The sequence below is a fragment of the Capra hircus genome, chromosome 20 (genome assembly GCF_001704415.2).
Source record: "Capra hircus breed San Clemente chromosome 20, ASM170441v1, whole genome shotgun sequence".
NCBI lineage: Eukaryota > Metazoa > Chordata > Mammalia > Artiodactyla > Bovidae > Capra > Capra hircus.
In genome coordinates this window covers 21,513,173-21,527,517 of record NC_030827.1, presented here as the reverse complement: position 1 = coordinate 21,527,517, position 14,345 = coordinate 21,513,173, and positions in this window count along the sequence as shown.

Here is a 14,345-nt window from a genome sequence, read left to right as displayed (position 1 = left end):
CACAATGGAATATTACTCAGCTATTAAAAAGAATGCATTTGAATCAGTTCTAATGAAGTGGATGAAACTGGAGCCTATTATACAAAATGAAATAAGTCAGAAAGAAAAACACCAATACAGTATATTAATGCATATATATGGAATTTAGCGGAGAAGACAATGGCACCCCACTCCAGTACTCTTGCCTGGAAAATCCCATGGACTGAGGAGCTTAGTGGGCTGCAGTCCATGGGGTTGCTAAAAGTCAGACACAACTGAGCGACTTCACTTTCACTTTTCACTTCCATGCATTGGAGAAGGAAATGGCAACCCACTCCAGTGTTCTTGCCTAGAGAATCCCAGGGACAGGGGAGCCTGGTGGGCTGCCGTCTATGGGGTCGCACAGAGTCAGACATGACTGAAGCGACCTAGCAGCAGCAGCAGCATGGAATTTAGAAAGATGGTAATGATGACCCTATATATGAGACAGCAAAAGAGACACAGATATAAAGAACAGACTTTTGGACTCTGTAGGAGAAGGCGAGGGTGGGATGATTTGTGAGAATAGCATTGAAATATGTATGTTACCATATGTGAAATAGATCACCAGTCCAGGTTTGATGCATGAGACAGGGCGCTCAGGGCTGGTGCACTGGGATGACCCTGAGGGATGGTTTAGGCAGGGAGGTGGGAACGGGGGTTCACGGTGGGGAATACATGTACACCCATGTCTGATTCATGTCAATGTATGGCAAAAACCACTACAATATTGTAAAGTAAGTAGACTCCAGTTAAAATAAATTAATTAATTTACAATGAAAAAAGAGTCTTTTTCAACATCACGGTTCAAAAGCATCAATTCTTTGGCACTCAGCTTTCCTTATAGTCCAACTCTCGTATCCATACATGACTACTGGAAAAATCATAGCTTTGACTAGATGGACCTTTGAGAGCCCCTGTAGCTCCTTATAATTTAAATGAGATTATATATTGAGGAAGACAGTCTCATAGGTAGCTGTGTACGTGTGTTTGATGGTGTATGTCTCTGAGGGGGTTATGTGTCTGTGTGTATCTGTGCACATAGAGAGGACAGAAGATGAGAAAAACCATACTTATGTCAGATCTCCCCTTCCATTTGCTTATTAGTGCAACATTGACAAACATAAACACAGACAAAAAGAACATGAAGAACTTTTGTTACTGGCAACAAAATGCCTGAAAAAAGATGAAGGCATAGATGCAAAAGCTCTTTCTTACCAACTGCTCACCCCCACAGTTGCCAGTTGGATATGACTGCTAATAGTTTCAGCAAATTTCATGAGTACATAACAAAGTATAGTTCTTAGAAGTTGAAAACCAGTTGCTAGTGAGTCTGCTGAAATGGTTCATTTTACAATTCTTTCCACTCTCAGGAACTGACACAGACATTTAGCTCAATTTGTCTGATTCATCAACAGCATTCCTTTTCGCATGAGTAGATCCTTGCTTTGTATGCCAGACAGTAGGCATACTTTACCTTATTTATACCGTGTGACTACTCTTTACAGTAGATAGTATTACCTCCACCTGATAGACATAGAAAGGGAAAGTCAGGCAGTTAAGCAATTAGCTGTTGGCCATTGAACTCAGAAGGGGCAGAACATGACTCCAATTCTCTTTCACTGCCTAGTCTACACTTTTAAGTTCCAGGACTGCTTTCCTTGTCTTTCCTTTCAATTTTGTTTATCCTGTGACTCATAAACTTGATGATCTCATCTATATGTTGCTTCCAAATAACTACTTTAAAACAATATAGCATTTATTAGTCAATATTTCCGGTAAAATGAAAGAATTAGAAGCAATTAGAAGAATTAGTAAAGTGGAAGAACTAGAAGCAAAGCATGTGTTCCAACCTTTCTTCGCCTGAACCCAGAGAACTAGTGAATTCTGCTTCTATTTCAGAAAAAGTACTGATAACCCTTAGCTTTCTTGTCACCTGGGCATATCTCTGCAAGAGAGCAACACCTGTGCATATCTCTGCAAAGGAGCAAATCCATGCCTATATCAAATTCATTAGTCCTGTGTCAGAGACAACACCTCTGCTTGGTGCTTCGAACATAGGATACCTTCAGATACTATAAGCAGATACTATACCCATGCTTATACATCATCAAAAAGTTAGCATTAAGAGAACCACAAGGTCCTCCCTAATGTCCAGTGTAAGGAGAACTGAGAAATGATGCTTTTATTTGGGTAGCTTAAGCTTTTATTTAAGCTTCTGTAACAATCTGAAGAAGATCTTGCTTCATTCATAGCTGGATGGTACTGTTCATGGATGAGAGTGCTTGCTGCATTTGAATTTAATCCAAAGCCATTGTATGGTGATGCTGATAAAGCACTGGACAAGATTAGTATCCTGGACATCACTGGGTTACTATGCTTTGGTAAATGGGTATTAGTTGGGTTGTGTGTTGCTGTTTTTCTTCATCCAGGCAAGAGCTGAATACCATCTTCAGCTCTATATCTATTTGCAGCTTTTTATATTATCTAAGAGAGCATACATTACCTGGGAAAGTGTATTTATAACTTGATCTCATCTTAAAACTCTTCAGGACTATCCTGCATCCTTGAGATTAGTCATACCCTTTAAAATTCTCCAATCCAGTAACTTCTTATTTTTCTTAAAAAACAGAAATGAGATGAACAGTATTTGAAATGAAAATGTGTTTCCTTAGAAGGTCTTATTAAATAGTATTACTGTTTGTCTACTAAATGTTTTATCTTCTTAGAGGCTCTAATTCAGGAAAGTCTAACATTTGTACCTTGATTTACTCATTCTTTCAACAAATATTTATTGGGTCAGTCTCTCTGCTGGGCAGGGGGAGGGGGCTTATGCCAGTTCTCAATAATAACCCACTAAGAGTAGCTATACCCACCCCAGTCTTCACCCAGTGACTTTCTTTCTTTTTTTTTTTAAATTTTTATTTTTACTTTATTTTACTTTACAATACTGTATTGGTTTTGCCATACATTGACATGAATCTGCCACGGGTGTACATGCATTCCCAAACATGAACCCCCCTCCCACCTCCCTCCCTATAACATCTCTCTGGGTCATCACCATGCACCAGCCCCAAGCATGCTGTATCCTGCGTCAGACATAGACTGGCGATTTGATTCTTACATGATAGTATACATGTTACAATGCCATTCTCCCAAATCATCCCACCCTCTCCCTCTCCCTCTGAGTCCAAAAGTCCGTTATACACATCTGTGTCTTTTTTGCTGTCTTGCATACAGGGTCGTCATTGCCATCTTTCTAAATTCCATATATATGTGTTAGTATACTGGATTGGTGTTTTTCTTTCTGGCTTACTTCACTCTGTATAATCGGCTCCAGTTTCATCCATCTCATTAGAACTGATTCAAATGTATTCTTTTTAACGGCTGAGTAATACTCCGTTGTGTATATGTACCACAGCTTTCTTATCCATTCATCTGTTGAAGGACATCTAGGTTGTTTCCATGTCCTGGCTATTATAAACAGTGCTATGATGAACATTGGGGTACATGTGTCCACCCAGTGACTTTCTAGATAAAAGTCAGAGTTTAGAACAGATATCATTGAAAATTTCTTTTTTCCCCTGTATTTGCTATAACTTGGATAATTTTACCTCATCTGATTTAATAAAAACTTTAAATACCTTTACAGTTAAAATATCTTATTTATATACAAAGAGAAAACAGGGTTAGAGTAACTTATTTTGTTTATCTAAAAACAATTTGTACTCCTGGAATTTCTTGAAGAAACTTATCAATGAACTATATTAATTGTAACGAAGTATACATGAAATTATGGACAAAGCAATGGAATGTGTTTTAAAACATGAATATTATTTAAAGACTCATTTAGCAAAAGCAGAGGAACCAGAGATCAAATTGCCAACATCTGCTGGATCATCAAAAAAGCAAGAGAGTTCCAGAAAAACATCTATTTCTACTTTATTGACTATGTCAAAGCCTTTGACTGTGTGGATCACAATAAACTGCGGAGAATTCTGAAAGAGATGGGAATACCAGAGCACCTGACCTGCCTCTTGAGAAACCTATATGCAGGTCAGGAAGCAACAGTTAGAACTGGACATGGAACAACAGACTGGTTCCAAATAGGAAAAGGAGTACGTCAAGGCTGTATATTGTCACCCTGCTTATTTAACTTCTATGCAGAGTACATCATGAGAAACACCAGGCTGGAAGAAGTACAAGCTGAAATCAAGATTGCTGGGAGAAATATCAATAACGTCAGATATGCAGATGACACTGCCCTTATGACAGAAAGTGAAGAGGAACTAAAAAGCCTGTTGATGAAAGTGAAAGTGGAGAGTGAAAAAGTTGGCTTAAAGCTCAACATTCAGAAAACGAAGATCATGGCATCCAGTCCCATCACTTCATGGGAAATAGATGGGGAAACAGTGGAAACAGTATCAGACTTTATTTTTGGGGGGCTTCAAAATCACTGCAGATGGTGATTTCAGCCATGAAATAAAAAGATGTTTACTCCTTAGAAGGAAAGGTATGACCAACCTAGATAGCATATTCAAAAGCAGAGACATTACTTTGGCAACAAAGGTCTGTCTAGTCAAGGCTATGGTTTTTCCAGTAGTCATGTATGGATGTAAGGATTGGACTATAAAGAAAGCTGTGTGCTGAAGAACTGATGCTTTTGAACTGTGGTGTTGGAGAAGACTCTTGAGAGTCCCTTCGACTGCAAGGAGATTCAACCAGTCCATCCTAAAGGAGATCAGTCCTGAGTGTTCATTGGAAGGTCTGATGTTGAAGCTGAAACTCCAATACTTTGGTCACCTGATTCAAAGAGCTAACTCATTGGAAAAGACCCTGATGCTGGGAAAGATTGAGAGCAGAAGGGGACAACAGAGGATGAGATGATTGGATGGCATTACCGACTCAATGGACATGAGTTTGGGTAGGTTCCAGGAGGTGGTGTTGGATAGGGACTTCCCTGGTGGCTCAGACAGTAAAGCGTCTGTCTACAATGCGGGATACCTGGGTTCAATCCCTGGGTCAGGAAGATCCCCCGGGGAAGTAAATGGCAATCCACTCCAGTACTATTGCCTGGAAAATCCCATGGACAGAGGAGCTTGGTAGGCTACAGTCCATGGGGTCGCAAAGAGTCGGACACAACTGAGCGACTTCACTACTCACTAGGGAGGCCTGATGTGCTGCAGCTCATGGGGTTGCAAAGAGTCGGACATGACTGAGTGACTGAACTGAACTGAACTTAGCAAAAGCAAACTCTAGCTTGTTCCTTAAGTGATACCTTTAAAGAAACCCTGACTCATCACTAAAATATAACTTGTATGGAGATAAAATGATTGGGGGTAATTGCATTGTAAGGGTAGATCCATGTGAAACTGATTTATTGCAAGATAAGAGAACATAGATATACAGGCCTGTGCCTATGATTTTTGCACAACAGTGATAAGAGCAGTAGAAGCATCTTTTGTTCTAGTGAGGGAATTCTGGGTGGACTCCTGGATGGCTCCTGGATGGGGCCTAGTCATCAGAAAGACCAAGCCATAATTAGAAGCTTAGAAGTTTTAGCCATTTCCTCTACCTTCACCCCCTTTTCTAGAGAGGAGGAAAGGACTGAATATGGAGTTAGTAATTGACCATGCCTGCCTGAGGAAGCCTCAATAAAATCTCCAAAGTATGAGTTCAGGAGCTCTCAGGTTGGTGAACATTGCTGATTTGGAGGGTGATGCACCCCAGCTTCACAGAGACAGAAGATCTTGCACTCAGGACCCTCCTAGGCTTCACCTTACTTATTCATTCATCTTGCTCTTCATCTAGATCCCTACAATATCCTTTAATAAGCTGATAAAAGGTTTCCTTGATTTTGTGAGCTGCTTGAGCAAATTAACCAAGCTTGAGGAGCAACATGGGAACCTCTGATTTGCAGCCAACCAGACAGAAGTTGTGATTAGCTGAGGGACCTACTGCTTGAGATTGGCATGTGAAGTCAGGTGGTGGGCAGGGTGGGGGAGGAGGGGGGGGTGGGGGCAGTGCAGTCTCCTGGGCCTGAGCACTTAACCTGTGGGATCTGATGTGCTCTAATAGTATCAGAGTTGATTTACTCTGTAGAATACCTAACTGGTGTCACAGAATTGCTTGGTGGTGTGGGGAAAACCCATATATAATGTGTCAGAAGTGTTGTGAGTATAGTAATAGTGAAAAGGTAAGAAACACAGAAGGAAAACTAGAGGTTCTTCAACTCATGCATTGAATTACTGAGCATGCAATAGCATGTTGTCATAAACAATATGAATTCAGCAAGTATCTATTAAACATACTGGAATCAACAGCTCTGGAGCATATTAAAGAATCAGACTACATTAGAAATATAGTCTACTTGAGTTCTTTAAGGGAAAAATTGTTTACATCTTCTGTTTACAAGTTCAACTTCTAGCATTGATTTACTCAAACTGCACAGATTCTTAGAAGACACTATTTTAGTTAAATTCAGCTCTATGGCACCTAGAAAGCGATGGAAGATGGATATCTGATGAACACAAGAAGCAATGGAAGCAAACCTAAAATCCAAGCTAGCAGAATCTTCCCTGGTAGCTCAGCCGGTAAAGAATCCGCCTGTAGTGCAGGAGACCCCAGTTTGATCCCTGGATTGGGAAGATCCCCTGGAGGAGTCATGGCAACCCACTCTAGTATTCTTTCTTGGAGAATCCCCATGGACAGAGGAGCCTGGCTGGCTACAGTCCCTGGGGTCACAAAGAGTCGGATATGACTGAGCAACTAAGCAGCAGCAGCAAACGTGTCTTAACTGTTTTGGGCCATATTTTTCCTATAAATGTTCAAAATAAAGTCAACTTGTGGCATTGAAACACAGGTCAAACATGGTCTTTTGGGGACAAAATCTGGATCTAACTAAGAAACAAATTTCACAGTGTATATACATATTGAATCATTATATTGTATTCTTGAAACTAATATGTCAGTTTTACCTCAGTTTTTAAAAAGGAGACTCAGAGGAAAATGGATTAGGTATTTATGCATTTAGTAAACATATGTTCTTTGTCCTGACCGAGGAATTGTCTTTCTGATATTCTTTACAGGATAAAAGCAGCAAGAGTAGGGATGATAGCAACTAGTTACTGATTCAGAAATCTCTTACTGAACACTGATTTCCTATCAGATCTCTTCTGGACTTTGTAAATATAAAGATTCTGTTCTGCCCTCAAGTTATTTGCTCTGCAAAATAAGTTCATCCATTGATTCCTTCATTCAAAGGACAAGTCTTCATTAAGCACTTACCTACTCAGTATAAGGTACTATGCTCAAAGCCAAGCACGTGTATATACTGAGTTGGTAAATGTAGTTATGAAGTTATGTCAGATATTAAAGGTATACTGCTCCAAGCCAAAGGTTATCTATGGCTATCAGAAGGAAGATGCAAAATGAAGGATCTTGCTTTAGAGGTTCTAGAGAGAGTGTAGCTCTGCCAACACCTTGACTTCATACTTCCAACCTCTAGAATTGTGAAACAATAAATTTCTCTTGTTTTAAGCCACCTAGTTTATAGGTCTTTAATGAATACAACGAGCAACTGTAAAGGCCCTGTGGCAATGAAAAACATTTCCAAATAAAAGGATCAGAAGACATCCATAATTATTAGATTCTATTATGTAGAAGAGGTAGGATTGCTGAGTACAGGTCACCTAATTTGAATTTCAGAGAAATAAGAAATACTTTTTTTAGTGTGTGTTCCATATTGCATCTAAATATCTGCTAAAAACTCTCTGAAATTCAAATTTAACTGGTCATCCTGTCATTTTATTTGCTAAAGTTAGCAATCCTATAGAGCGGGCACATGATGGAAGGTATGGAGAGGTTATTTCATTCCAGAATGAAGTAGATTGAGTTTGTGAAAAATGAAGAAATGGTGACAGTAGGTACAGGCAACCCTGCAGCTATTTGGCTCTGAAAGGTCTAGGAGAGATGCTGAGGAACTGGGGTTGGAAGAGAGGAATGAAGGGTCAAGTGAGGATCAGCAATTTTGTTTTGAAATGTAAGAGATTTACATATGTTTGAGAACTGTCTTAGTCCATTCCATGCTCATGACCTGAGCACCTCCCAAAGGCCCCACCTCCTAAAACCATCACTCTGAGATTAGGATTTTGACATAAGAATTTTGCAGGGGACACATTCAGACCATAGCAAGAGCCAAATGATGGACTCCTATTGAGAGTTTCATTATACAAGGGGGAAAAGAAGAAGACAAATATTTACAGCTCACAAGAAGATTAAAAAAAAATGATGGTATCTAAAGAGATTAACCTTAGAAGAAGAGGCACATCCACCACTAATAAAATAAGAGGGAAGTAAGGGTTTTGTGTGTGTTGTTTTATGTATTTATTGTTAAAGAAATTGTTGGTGTGTGGGAATTATCATCTGGTAGTCTCTATATTCTCATTAGACTAAGAGGCAAGTTCATGGGCTAAATACCAGAAGGAACAAGACTATTTTAGAGATTTGAAGGAAGAAGAGACAGTTTAATTTGCCACTGCAGATTGAATTGAACAATTGAGGAAGATGTCAGGCAGCATTAGTGACCCATCTGAGTTTTAATTTCAACAGTTTCACAGTCAGTGCTATTTTTGCTCAGTGGAAAATTTTACATGGGGAGCATGGAGGAGGAGGAAGTAATTAACTGGAGTAGAAGGGAAGAGAACCCAGAGAAGTACATAAAAGGAGGAAGCAACTGTGTTGATCTGACCTTGAGGAGTGAGTTTGTAGAAGGTAGGGGTGGGAATATCTTGCTTAGTGTTCAGGGAAATGGAGGCAGGAAGGGAAAAGGCCTATTATTTAGTATTCATTTTGGCTATAGAAAGCTTACATTCTTGCTTTGAAGGAGAAGAGAAGAGATAGTAACTCTTCCAGAAACTCATGGGAGGGGAAAAAAAATTACTGCAACTTGAGATAGTCGAAAAGGCTTCTGAGTAGAGGCTGGACTTCAAAGGAAGAAGGATTTGAGTGGAGGGTGGTAGAAAGGGTGGTTTAGGAAAAGACAAGATACCTGTAAATCTGGTTTTGCCTTCCAGATTTTTTTTAATGCCTTGATTTTTTTTTTTTTTTCATGTTATTTTCCTGCTCATGTAAGTATTTGAAATTGCTAATCTTATTACAGTGGCTGCCATATTTATGTTTCAGCCTTATAATTTGCCAGGGACTTTCTTCCTCTTGTATAGAGAAGAATCTCAGACATTCTACTCATCTAGAAAATATGTATGGAATGTAAAGTGAGTGAGTAAGTGCTGTAAGCCTTCAGTATCAGAGGCGGCACAGGTGCTGTGTGTTCAGTGCCAAGAGGGACAGCTAATCATGGCCTCACAGGAGAGTTTGGAAGCACAAGTGAGCACACAGTCCTCTTCCTTGTCCTGTAGGTATTCCAGCTGAGCACGCTTCCAGCCACTGCCATTCTGCAGGGGAAGGTGGGGGAGCAAGCATTGCACTGACCCTCCTCCCTGCAGGATCCTGCCCATTCCAGGGCTGGACGGATGAAGAATGACACAGGAGAGGGTTGGAGTCACTTGTAATCTCAGCTGAAGCAAACAAATCTCTCTCCAGGGTTTCTTTGTTATTTCCAGGATTTCATTAACACAAATTTACAATTTTATGAATTCCACAACAAAACTCCTGTGTGCACACCTTACATGTGTGTAATGGGTGAGATACTCTCATCCAGGATCATTCACTGAGCAATACTTAATGGTTTCCAAGAATGTAAGAAATGCTACTCTGTGGTTTTTTTTTCTTAATCACTGGTTTGTAGTTTCATAAGGATAATCAGCATCATTTCAGTCAATCAGTCATGTCCGACTCTTTGCAACCCCATGGACTACAGCATGCCAGGCTTCCCTGTCCATCACCAACTCCCAGAGCTTGCTCACACTCATGTCCATCGGACCATCTCATCCTCTGTCATCCTCTTCTTCTCCTGCCTTCAATCTTTCCCAGCATCAGGGTCTTTTCCAGTGAGTCAGTTCCTCACATCAGGTGGCCAAAGTATTCGACTTTCAGCTTCAGCATCAGTCCGTCCAATGAATATTCAAGATTGATTTTCTTTAGGATGGACTGGTTGGATCTCCTTGCAGTCCAAGGGACTCTCAAGAGTCTTCTCCAACACCACAGTTCAAAAGCATCAGTTCTTCGGTGCTCAGCTTTCTTTATAGTCCAACTCTCCCTTCCATACATGACTACTGGAAAAACCATAGCCTTGACTAGATGGACCTTTCTTGGCAAAGTAATGTCTCTCCTTTTTAATATGCTGTCTAGGTTGGCTATAGCTTTTCTTCCAAGGAGCAAGTATCTTTTAATTTCATGCCTGCAGTCATCATGTGCAGTGATTTTGGAGCCCCCAAAATAAAGTCTGTCACTGTTTCCATTGTTTCCCCATCTATTTGCCATGAAGTGATGGGACCGGATGCCATGATCTTCATTTTCTGAATATTGAGTTTTAAGCCAACTTTTTCACTCTCCTCTTTCACTTTCAAGAGTCTCTTTAGTTCTTCTTCACTTTCTGCCATAAGGGTGGTGTCATCTGCATATCTGAGATTACTGATACTTCTCCTGGCAATCTTGATTCCAGCTGGTGCTTCATCCAGCCCAACATTTCACATGATGTAATCTGCATAGAAGTTAAATAAGCAGGGTGGCAATATACAGCCTTGATGTACTCCTTTCCCAATTTGGAAACAGTCTGTTGTTCCATGTCTGTTCCAATTGTTGCTTCTTGACCTGCATACAGATTTCTCAGGAGGCAGGTCAGGTGATCTGGTATTCCCATCTCTTTAAGAATTTTTCACATTTGTTGTGATCCACACAGTCAAAGGTTTTCGCATAGTACATGCTGAAGCCTTAAATGTTCTTTTGGATAATATTTAATTAGTAATTTAGAAGACTATCTTTTAGTCTGAGATTATGTTCTTCCTATTTTTTATGTTGTTTAAATGTCCTTGTATTATGTAATGCTGGTAGTTATATCACGGTAGGTTTTTGAGATTTATTTTTAATGTTTTCCTAACATTATTTTTCCTTATTTTTAATGTTCATTCTCGCCAGAAATTATCTCAATGTTATTGAATTTCTGAACTTCAAAAGTCTAGGAAACTCTAGTTGTGAATGCATTAAAGTTAGGCTAGCTAGTTAGTCCGCTAGTTAGAGTGGACCAAAGTCATAGGGTCTTCCAGACTGTCTTCAGCACACAGCCTAGTGACAGTGGGTGTGTGGGCATCCTGCAACTGGCTTTGGCTTAACTTTTCTCTGCTTGTGATTTGGATGCAAGACCATTCAGATTAATAAAATCTGGTCAAAGGCAAGTCCACTGCCGGCATGAATCATAAGTTCTTCCCTGGGACAAGGCTGAGTGCCAGATGCAAAGCCAAAACATGCATTCACCTCCTCCAGTGGGGAGACAAAGCAATAACAACCTCCCACGACCACTCGGCATCAGTAGTTCTGCCAGCCTCATTGCATCTTCCTTTTCCTTCCTCAGGAAATCAGTAGTAAGATTTTTATCAGAGTAACTCATTCCTTTATCACAGGAGCAGAGACACTAAGTGGGCTTTTCTCGATTGAGGTCATAGGAGTCCTGGGCATTTACTCACTGGGGCTCCACTGTAAGATCTGAGGTAGAAATCTGATTTTCCTTCATTGCTGACCACTTGGTCTTTAACACAGAAGGGGAAATAAATCAACCTCTACTTGCATTAGGAGACGAAGCCACACTGTCAGGATACAGATTCCAAAAGCATCTCAGAACAGCTTTGCTGAAATTGATGGATAAATCTTTATTATATAAAATCTTTATTATAACCAGGATTGAAGAAATTTGATTCTCATCAGTGTAGAATTGCCCTTGTATCATTCCAACTCAGTAGCTAGATTCTAACATAGGATGAATGAGGATGGGGTGGGACTTTCACTGTTGATTGGAGAGGTGAGCTAGTGTATAAACATGGGCCACCCTTGGATTACATGGACTGTCATCTCTATATGGCTATTGGTCTTGTTTTCATCCTTCTTCCTTTAATATCTTTTCACCATAGCCTTAACAACTGTCATATCAACATAATAACATACCACCTTTAAAAACAATACTGCAAGATATGCTGAGGAAGAGCTTTGTCATTTTTCTGGAATGGTCTCATGTCTTCCTACTTTTCTTTCAAATATCTTGTTTTATAACAAATATGAATGGATTTTGGTTTAATCTATAACTTAAAAAACTTCTTTTCTAAAGAAATAGGGAGTCATCCCTTTCTTGCATCAGGATTTTCTTTGACCTGAAAATGTATATAGGATAACAAACACATTTACAATTAGTCATCATCAATGAATTAATTAGTGGTTATTTATAAAAATTGTTAACATATATTTGGTATTTACTATGGATTAAACATTGTGCAAAGCCTGTTCTCATGTGCACCATCAGTTGGCATATGAATCACGTCCCTAAATTTTGAAGTAACATGGAATGTAGTATGGCCTTAGTAAGTGTCACAGACAATATGGTATAGGAAGTGTGGAGTTGGACACACTGGATGTGAATTTTGATTCACTCACTTGTTTTTCTTGGCAAGTTTAATCTCTCCTAGCTTTGATTTTTTTTTTTTTTTAATATAAGTAAAGGAAAGTATGACCTATATTGGAGGGTGGCAGTGAAAGTCTAAGAGCTTTTCTGGAGATCTTAGCAATAGGAAGGCTCAAAAGCCTGGGATCTCTACATACCATTAAAAGTGAGACCCGGAGAATGGTATGGAAGTGTTCACTAAGCAGGAAGGATAAAGAAACAGAGAAGTTGTGAAAAGCCAGCCTTTGGATGAAGAATGATACTTCTATGAGAGTAGAAGAGGAGGAAAGGCAGACTGATTAGAGTACATATTGGGTCAGGGCTGGGGTAGGGGGCAGAGTTTATTGTGCGTTGAGGGCTTAATATGAGTCAGGCACTGTGCCAAGTACTTTGTGTATATTTAATCTTCACTTCAAGGCAACAACATGGGAAATAAGACCTCCATTTTTTCAGGTGAGAAGTTGAATCTGAGGAGCTTCAAGTATGTTTCTTAAGGAAAAACAAAACAAAACGATGACATAGGTGGTAAAAGGTGGTTCCTGAGTTGGAATCCATCCTCTTTGGTTCCTGAGGCAGGGCAGTGCTGTGGCCCTTAACTTGCACCGTGGAGCCCTACTTTTGTAGCACATGCAGTTCATTATAGCTGTAGTCCTAAGAGGAGGTGCTGGGCTATTGGGTGGGGTGGTGTAGGGGTGTAGTGTAAGGGCAGAACTGAGCTTGTCCTGAAGGTATTCCAGCTGAATACTCTTCCAGCCATTGTCACTCTGCAGGGGAAGGCAGGAGAGCAAGAAGCCCACTGACCCTCCTTCCTTCAGGGCCCTGTCTAGTCCAGGGCTGGGGGCTCGTCCATTCCTTCTCCACAGTAAGACTGCAGGAGAGAGTGAGTTTCCGTGCCTTTTGCTTATGCCTTCATTTGTCTAGATCCCATAACAGAAAATGGAAACAAATGAGATCTGACAAGAAAGGATAAGTTATTTAATGGAAGAAAGAAGCAAATATTTATCTCACACTGTGCACTCTGTGAAATTCACACATGACATATGTGTCTCACTGAATCCTCACAGTGAGCTTGGGAGGTGCAAATTATCATGGTTTGTATATCAAACAGCTTTCTGCAGGTCATACAGAAACCAATTTCAGAACTGGGACTTAGGATGATTTAAGAGCAAAGATTGCATTGGCACAGAATTATGAGGATTTAAATAAAAATGTGTATTGCTGAGAAACTATAAAAATGTAGATAAATTATAATAAATTGTATTCCTCATTTTCTATCCAAGAATTGATGCTCTTTATTTCTTTCTGTGGTGCGCCTACAATAGAAAAAAATAATCACAAAGGATTTTTTCAAATAAGTGTTCATCTCTTCATCTTAAAAAACAAAATTTCTGGTGTAGCTAGGTGATGTTTTACATATTGAGTTTGACTTCTTTTAGCAGTGCAAATAGTATCTGTTGATCAATGGCAAACTACACTCATGAATGAGCCAAGTCCTATAAAGGCTCCAAAACTTTGGAGAAGAAGAGATAGAAATCAGTGTCTTCTAAGAAAACTTGGAATAAATCTATAGACTTAACGATTATCCAGATCTTATATGTGTCATTAGTTTCTTAATAAAGCTATTAAAAAATTTATATGTGTGTGTGTATGTGTGTGTGTGTATCAACACTACTAGCATATTGTGATGTTGCTTATAATTTACTTTGAAATACTTCATGATTAA